Below are 9365 nucleotides of genomic sequence, written 5' to 3'. Positions count from 1 at the left end.
GGGTTGATTCCAAATTACATGTATACTTCGAGGAGTAGCACATAAGATTTTAGGACTTCTTTTTGATACATTTGTACTGCAGAAAATACAGGAATAATTTCTAGAAACTGGAGGGCCAAAACGCAAAACTATCATCTTCTACCTTGGGTTAGTGCTTGTGAGCAGGGAGGAGCTCGATCGAGAGGGAATCGGCTGGGCGGGGAGCAGGTAAGGGGCTCGGCGTCGGGGTGGCCGGGGACGGGCACGACGAGGCTCGAGCTCCGGCGTGGCAGCTTGACGGGGCGCGGCTCCGGCGTGCAGGGCGCGGTGGCAGAGCTCCGGCGGTCGGCGGCATAGCGAGAGAGAGAACAAGGGAAGGAGAGCGAGCTCGGGTGAAGGGAGAGGGAGAGAGCTCGGTCAGCTTTTATGGGGAGGGAGAGGCACCGAGGGGAGAGGGAGAGAACGGTCGGCGGCTTCAAAGCCATTAATGGCGGTCGTTACCACCATTGAGTGAGGGCGGGACGTGGGGGGGAGGAGGAGATGGCAGCGGCTGTTTTCGGTTCGGGAAGCGGAGAGGACGCGGGTCGGGGCCAGGGCGCGCCTCGGCTGGCCGGCTACCCAGCCGGGGTGGTCAGGGCACGGCAGCGCGGCGCGAGGAGAGCGCGGGCACTAGGCGGCGACGAGAGGTAGGAGAAGGGGCCCCTGACGGGTGGCCCCACGCGTCAGTGAGAGACGGAGGGAGGGAGGTGGTGGGCGCGCGGCTGATGGGCTGTTTGGGCCGATTTTGGCCGGCGACTAGGGTTTCTCTTTTTCTTTTTTTTTATTTTCTATTAAAATATAAATAAATATATTTTTAAATATTTCTAAAAATCGTAATAATTATACCAAAATTATTTATAACTAAAATACTTATTTTTGGGCCAATATTTCTATATAAAAGGAATTCTACGAAACATCCATAAATCAAATATGATCAAACAAAATTATTCTAAATGCAAATAAAAATCAAACACTTCAAAGAAAAATTCATTACTATATTTAACACTAATAATCTAAATGCATTATTTTTAGTTGATGGTTTTGTGGTGTTACAATGAGCTTCGTAGATATCACGCCTGATGCCAAGCTTCGTCACCCTTTTTCCTTACAAAGGGGATAGGGTTTTTTAACAAAGCCGAAGAGATAATATTTGTACAAAGCGTACCTAAAGTCCATAAAGGTACATTTTCCCAAAAAAGCAATCATGCCAATGTTGTTCCTAAGGAAATGCAAAGCTAAAGTTTTATCACCAAGTAAAGGTGAAAAAGCTCCGAAGTCGTTCTTAGCTAAAATTTTATCACCAAGGTGAAAAGCTCTAAAGTCGTTCCTAAGGAAATGTAGAGCTACGCTTTGTTTCGGGTAAAAAGAAGGGAAGGTGTTTTTCGCCTTCAACTCAAAATACCAGTAAGGTTTGGTTTCACACGCAACAAAGCGCATAAAAGTAAACAGAAAAGGCAACAAAGGGTTAAGTGTTATATTACAGCAAGCGGTGCTTTAATTACATAAATATTCATTTCAAGTATACAAAATATCTTACTTCGACCTAAAAGACAAAATCAGCTTTGGCATCACTCACTTATTGTCTTTCTTTGTCTTCTTCGATTCTTTGTTCTACATGAAAGAAGAACATGGTAAGCATTTAAGAGAGTCTAAATAGAAACTTCAGCAATACAAGCCGAAGGATGAACCTTTCTGGTATATTCCTTGGCTTCCGAAGCAGCAAGCTGTCGGCCACCTTTGTCCCGTAATTCAAAGAAAAAAACATCTTTGCATCATTGAGGACGTTCTTCGAAGGAGTTTTAATATCTTCGACAGCCATGCCAAAACTAGCTTCACCAACGCTTTTAATATGATTACAGCAAGCCTTCTCAAGTACCAAAGTCATCTCACGTGAACCAATCATTGCGCACTAGTCACTGCGGACGTTATTGATTCAACTTTCTCCAATTATTTTTCTATCCACCCAACTACTCCTTCGGTGTCGCCGCTAGCATATAAAGTTGCCCTCAAAGTTGCACCAACCGAAGAGAAGATTCTCTTCATGGCATCATAACATCGAGAAGAAAGCGCAAAGGAGTTACCCTGAAGCTGATCTAAAGTTTTCATTATCCTTTGATTCTCTCTGTGCTAGCTGGTAGTGTCATCTTTTGTAGATTCGAGGTTGGTACGAAGAACCTTGATGTCTGGAAGCTGTTCTAAAGTTTTCATTACCGGGAAGCAAGGGCAAAGTTGCTGACGACATGCCCCCGCACGTGCATGGTGTTTAAAAATCAACAGTGCCTAAGATTAATTTGATAATGCAGCATAAAACGTAAAACCCATATCTACTGGCAGATAATATCCATGACATTAGAAGAGAACAGATCTGAACTAACTCAACAAGATTAACGCATAAAAGAAGAATCGACAACAGATCTAACCATAAAACTATCATCGCAATAAATTGAAAGTGCAGATTTACTGTTGGGGGCCTTCCTCTTCCAAAGGTCCTCAAAAACTTAACTAACATGTTTTCCAGTATGACATACTGTCTCAGGAGGCTTCGGCTTCTAGATGAAGGTGTGCACGGTATAAAGGCATGGTTTGAAGGAAGGATAAACTAGCTCCAAAGTTGTGACTGGAGAAGCTTCGGCTCAGCACAAGGACGATGGTGAAAGATGGAACCGACCTAAGGGAGAAAATACCACTTAGTCCTCGATATTTTGCCTTATGATTAATGGTAAATGTCAGGGACATGAATGTAATTTTGCCCGGGCTGCGTCCCGTGCCTATAAATAGATGAACAGTAGCACCATACTGTTCATGCTGATTTAAAAATCACTCTCGCGTCACTCCCGCATTTTTACCTTCTGTCAAGCCGAAGGTACACATGTAATATAAATATTGTTGATATTTACTCATGTTTATATGAAGCAAGAATATGAATAATCTAATGATTTGAGATAATTATTCATATTCCCTTTGTATTTCATATGTCTCCATTTATATTCTTGTCTATTGGGATGATGAAGATATGTCATTCATCACCTTTGTCTGAAGATCATTATATCCTAAGGGAGATAATGCTTCGAAGGACGAAGGTTTTTGATCATTAACAATTGTGTTGCCTTGTTCTTGATGTATAGCATTTGAGAACAAGGACCAACATTGGCGCCCACCTCCGGTGAACCCATTCGACCACCTTCGACAAGCATCAACCTTCGTCATGCCGCCGAAGAAGACAGCAGCGCTAGGGGCTGCACTGCAGCTATTGGACATTAATCAAGAAACGCTACACGAAGCTAGGAGCCAGAAGAAGAAGGCTACCAACCCCACACCTCAGGAGGAGGAACTGGACCAAGAGATCAGGGATCTCGAAGCTATCCATCAACAGGTCCAGAAAAAGAGAGAGAAAATGCTTCGGCTCGCTAATCTCCAGAAGAAGATTGATGAGGCCGCCGAAGAAATGCGACACCTCACCCAGGATGACCAAGACTGAAGGCCCCAACACAGGGAGCTTCGTCAAGAAAGTTCATACAACGATGATGAATGGTATGGTGATTTTCATCATGGCAATTTTGCTTTTGATGATGCTTCTCCCTTGGCAGCAGAATTGCAGGCTACCCTGTGGCCCCCATCATACAAGCCACCTCAGCTTCCCATGTATGATGGGCACTCAGACCCAAAGTAGTTCCTGATGAGCTACGAAGCAACCATATCTTCATATCGAGGAAATATTGCAGTCATGGCGAAATCCTTCGTCATGGCAGTCAAAAGCGTAGCACAAACTTGGTACTCTTCGCTCTGGCCAGGGACAATCACATCATGGCAGAAGCTCAAGGATATGCTAATTACTAGCTTCCAAGGCTTTCAAACAAAGACAGTTACTGCTCAGGCTCTGTTTCAATGCATACAAGACCATGAGGAGTAGCTTCAGGCGTATGTCCGAAGGTTCCTACGTCTGAGAGCACAAGCACCTACAGTGCCCAATGAAATTGTCATTAAGGCCATGATCAAAGGGCTTCGGCTAGGACCTACAACTCAATATTTCGCCAGGACGCCCCCACAAACCCTGGAGAAGCTCCTTCAGAAGATAGATGAATATATCTGGGCTGATAATGATTTCTGCCAAAGAAGGGAGGAAGCATACAAGTTTTCTGAGATGGCCAGGGGCTTCGGAGGAAGAATTCTCCCCAGGCACGTCAGGTCGATCCATAATTCCAACCCAAATGATGATAGAGGAAGTCAACCTCAAAGGAAACAACACAGCTCCCAGTCATTAGGGCCACAGCAAAGCTCCTTTAGGCTACCAGCCCCAAGAGGCAGAGCGGGCAGAAGCTTCGGAGGAAGATACGGAGACCAGCCCAGAAGACTATTTTGCTTATTCTGCGGTGAAGACAAAGGCCACACTACAAGAACATGCCAAGTCACAATTCAGAAGTAAAAAGAGATTGCCGAAGCTGATGCACGGCAGAATCAGCCGAAGCAGGTCCTACATACTGCTTCGTGCTATTCTCCCAGAGTACGTAGGTAATCAACAGCCTACGGCATTTGTCGCTTCGGCAAGCCATTCTCAAGCTTCCTGGACCCAGCTCCCACCACCACCACCGCTACCACCTACTCTGACCCGAAGCCAACAGCTAGAAGGGCACCAGCACGCTCAACAGCAGTGCGATTTTTGAGAAGAGTCCGAAGCTCGCACAGTCAACAGTACTGTACCTGAATCCAAGCACATCTACTAAAAGAATATCCTACCCTTGGTGTATCTTTATCTTTTCTATCATTTTATTTTTCTTGTATGAGAAACAAGTCACAAAGGATTGAATCCTGATTTCATGTAATAATTCTACTCGTATTATTGAGTAAAATGCTTCTTCCTAACAAACTTTCGAAGCTGTGAAAGTTGTTTTTAAGGGAGCGGAGTAAGTTCTGAAGTTGTAAAAGTCGTTCCTAAGGGAGCGTAGAGTAAGTTCCGAAGCTGCAAAAGCCATTCCTAAGGAAGCAAAAAGTAAGTTCTGAAGCTACAAAAGACGTTCCTAAGGGAGCGCAGAGTAAGTTACGAAGCTCAAAAGTCGTTCCTAAGGGAATATAGAGCCAAAATACCACCGAAATATAAGGTGAAGAAGCTCCAAAGTCATTCCCAAGGGGATGCAGAGCTTAAATACCACCGAAATAGAAGTTGAAGAAGCTCCAAAGTCGTTCCTAAGGGGATGCAGAGCTTAAAGACTCCAAAGACGTCCCCAAGGGGATGCAGAGTCTTGAATGTTTCAGTGTGGGTGTGTGTATCCAGCATAAACATCACATTGCATCATATCATTGCATCATTTCGCATAGCATTACATCATACATCATACCGCGTCGACAACAAAGATTGAGCATGAAGCAAATCTTCGTGCAATAACTTGATGAATCTAAGGCACGAAGAAAACCTTCGGCAAATGCAATTTTACCTGGAAAGCCTGTTGACAAGTCACACAACAGTCTCGCTATAAAAGGGGTTTTCTTTACGAAGCATTAAAAGAAAGGAAGGTGTTTTTTCGCCGAAGGCTCAACAATGGTATGTGCGTAAATTTCATGCATCGCAAAGAAATATATTACATTAACATACATGTTTGATAATTGTTTCATACACAAATATTGCATTGTATCATTACAACAAAAGTCTAGTCTTCTTTGAGAATTTTCTCGGTGGCCTCATTCAGCAGCCTATCGACGACTTCGTCGATGATGGTATTAGCAACACTCATTACATCCAACGCCTCTTTCATAACAGGATCGACCTGGGGGTCGTATGGCTCGGGTAGCGGTGAGAGTTCAGCTATAGTAAACAAATCGTTAGTCCAAAGCCAGAAAACAAACACCGAAGCTAAAATTCAAAAATAATACCTATACGCCTTGCGCACTCGGCAGCTTCTTCGGATCGCTTAGCTTCTTCTCGATCATCATGGGTTTCCTTTTCATTTTTCTTTATAATTTCGTTGGCCAATTCTCGGCCACCATTCACCCAGACATCGGAATAAAACTTCTCGCCCACCAAAGTGGCTTCGGCCGAGAGGCCCTTCGTGTCATCTGTGGAGAAGGCGGCTTCGGTCTGGGCTACAGCTTTAACATGGTCACAACCAACCTTCTCCAGAATTGTTGCAACCCCCCGAGCGCCGGCGAAGGCACAAATATCACCACGATCACTAAGGATCTCTTCAAAGGCTTCGACTTCTTCACCTATCCAATCAATGACTCCCTCGGGGTCACCTCGAATGAACTTTTCTTCGGAAGAATACACACCCACCTTGGCAAAGCTGGTTTTCAGTTTTCTTACGCAATCCGAGGATTTCTCAAAGCATCTCTCCTTGGATTCACGAAGCTCCTCAACATTCTTTTCCAGCCTAGCATTCGACCATTCACTTATTTCTTGCTTTGCTTTTGCAAGTTCAAAATCTTCATTAGCCTCGTCAAGTTTTTTCTGAAGGTTCTCAACTTCAGCTTTATGGGCTTCAGATTGACCATTAAATTTTGCTTCATATTTCTTCACTCTATCCACCAATGAAAGCAGAATTTTATCTTTCTCTAAGGCTTCATTTCTCAGTCTGATAACCTCCGACCAAAGGCTACCAAGGGCTATCTGACAACTTTCATCTTCAGCATTCTTTTGTGCCCTCAAAGCGTTGCTAAGAATTAAGCCCTGCAAAAAGGAGACAAAGGAACAGCACGAGAATAAAGAACAAAAAATAATCTATTTACAAATTCATAACTATCGTACCTTCATACTATTGTATGCAAGGCTGTCTACGAGGTCATCCTTTGACATGGCAGAGAGGCCAACTTCAAGCTTCGGAAATCCAATATTTTTTGCCATCTCCTGGCAAACAGATATTTCCTTGTTGTCTGGGAGACAGTATAGAAAATCATCTTCGTTGGTGCCATTGTACACTAGGGCCCCTCTCGGGTACTTCAATTCTCGGGCGTAGTGTTTGGCTTCCACGATTTCTTCTTCAGACAACCTCTTACCCGAAGCATGTCGTATAATAAAGTCAAGATCTTCGGAGGGTGCTTCGGGAGTAGAAGATTTAACTTTTTCGGGCATGTCTTTCTTCTCCAGAGCCAAGCCAGCATCTGGAGATTCTTGTTCAGTTCTTTGCTCAGTTCCAGTAGGCACTGCCTCAATGGGCACTGAGGGCCCAGCTTTGGCTTCAACACGAGTCGTACCAGCTTCGGCAACCTTCTTTGCTGGGGCAGGAGTTAATGACCTTGTTGACTCCATGACAGCGTCCAACACACTTGCCATCCTCCTCCTCTTAGGAGTCATGGCAGGAGCTTTTGACACCTTCGGCAATTCTGACTCCGCTAGTGAACTTAAGATTTTTGGTGGTCCCGTCGTTTCCTCTTGGTCTGGCTCTTCGGCTGCCTTTCCTTCGGCTTCGGCACCATGTTTTGGTGTTTCGACTGGCTCGGCTACAGGAACCTTCGGCAATTCAACCAATTTTACCCTGGGGCTGGCAGGAGCAGGCTGTTCTGCCTCATAAATGGAAGATGCCCCTTCACCAAGCTTTGGCACTATGGCCATTTCAATATATCTAGGCCGGTGCGTTAAAACTTTAATCTTTTTGCCCTTCGGCGCAACAGATATGGCCGAAGTAGCAACTTTCCTTTTCTTTCCCTACTTTCGCGAGGGATAAGCATAGTCTGGGTACACGAAGCCAATAACGTCAAAGACTCTGTTCAACCTCTTCTTGCCTCTTCCTCTGAAGGCTGAGGTCAAGGCATCATCTTCGGCTCTCGTATATGCCCCAAGCAACTCATCGCTAGTCGCCTCAACACAGATCAGTCAATCATCATTCGGCTCATCAAACTGATCGCAGTATCTTAAGGTGTATTTCAAATAAACCAAACCACCTTGACTGGACCCGGCAGCAGTCTCCTTCGGCATCTCCTAGTCATCCACAAGAGGCCACACTCTGTAGGCTATATGTTCCTGGACTAGGTCCCTTGTGTCAATGAAGGCGCAAACATTGTTGAAAGACTTCTAGCATGCTTCAATATCATTCCCAAGCGTAGTAGCCGGCCTTCTAATGCCGAAGCGAGACCAGATAGGGCGTTGGATAATCCCCTTTATGTCTTCCCTTTCAATCAGATTATTCTTAACATAAAACCATTCCTCCATCTAGGCCCCTGGCCACCTTTTCCGAAATGTTGGAACTGGATAACTTACACCAGACCGAGGCACGAAGCCACAACAATCAAAGTTGTTGTGATACTGCTCCTTACTAGTAGACTTCGTCTCATACAACAGCTCGTGCATGTTGCAGAAGCATTTGGCACTCGGCTCTAGCCCTTGGCTTCTCGCGATCCAAACAAAAACCCCCATCCTGATAATGGCTTCAGGGGTAATCTGATGAAGAAAAATTTCGAAGGTCTTCAGCACTTCAACCAGGAATTTGCTTAATGGGAACCGAAGCGCTGCCTTCATGAAGCTTCTGTAAACAACCACTTCATCTTCTTCGAGAGCAGGGGCGACACTATCCCCTCCAGCTCTCATAATAGAAATATCTCCCTTTCATAGCATCAATTTGATTCTGCTTAATGGATGATTTCCTAAAGATGGTGTGACTTGGTCGCCAGGGCCGGTTTTCAGCATCTTCGTCGTCACTTTCCATATCAAAGCTTCCGCTATCGTCAGAATCTTCAGACAGACCAGCTAGCATTTCGTTTGTAATCTTCTCTATATTTGTCCTTGAGATCACCTAGAGGGGGGTGAATAGGTGATCCTGTAAAAACTTGAAACTTAATCCGCAAAACTTGATTAGGAGTTAGCACAATTAAGCCAAGTGGCTGGAGAAGAGTCTTTGCAAGACACGATAACCACAAGAAGATCAATCACAGATAGACATAGTGGTTTATCCCGTGGTTCGGCCAAGTTCAACACTTGCCTACTCCACGTTGTGGCGTCCCAACGGACGAGGGTTGCAATCAACCCCTCTCAAGCGGTCCAAAGACCCACTTGAATACCACGGTGTTTTGCTTTGCTTTACTATATCCCGTTTGCGAGGAATCTCCACAACTTGGAGCCTCTCGCCCTTACACTTTGAAGTTCACAAAGAAGCACGGAGTAAGGGAGGGATGAGCAACACACACAAGACACGAAATCAGAGTACCAACACGCACACAAGTCGCAACAAGAGCTCACAACACAACTTAGCGAGTTCACAACTCAAATGGAGCTCTAATTGCTATCGCAAAGAATCAAATGCGCGGAATCGAAGTCTTGGTGCTTAGGAATGCTTAGAGAATGCTTGGTGTACTCCTCCATGCGCCTAGGGGTCCCTTTTATAGCCCCAAGGCAGCTAGGAGCCGTTGAGTGCATTCCAGGAAGG

This window comes from Zea mays, chromosome 5, assembly GCF_902167145.1.
Source record: "Zea mays cultivar B73 chromosome 5, Zm-B73-REFERENCE-NAM-5.0, whole genome shotgun sequence".
Classification (NCBI taxonomy): Eukaryota; Viridiplantae; Streptophyta; class Magnoliopsida; order Poales; family Poaceae; genus Zea; species Zea mays.
The sequence above is the reverse complement of the archived record's forward strand: the minus strand, read 5'-3'. Positions refer to the sequence as shown.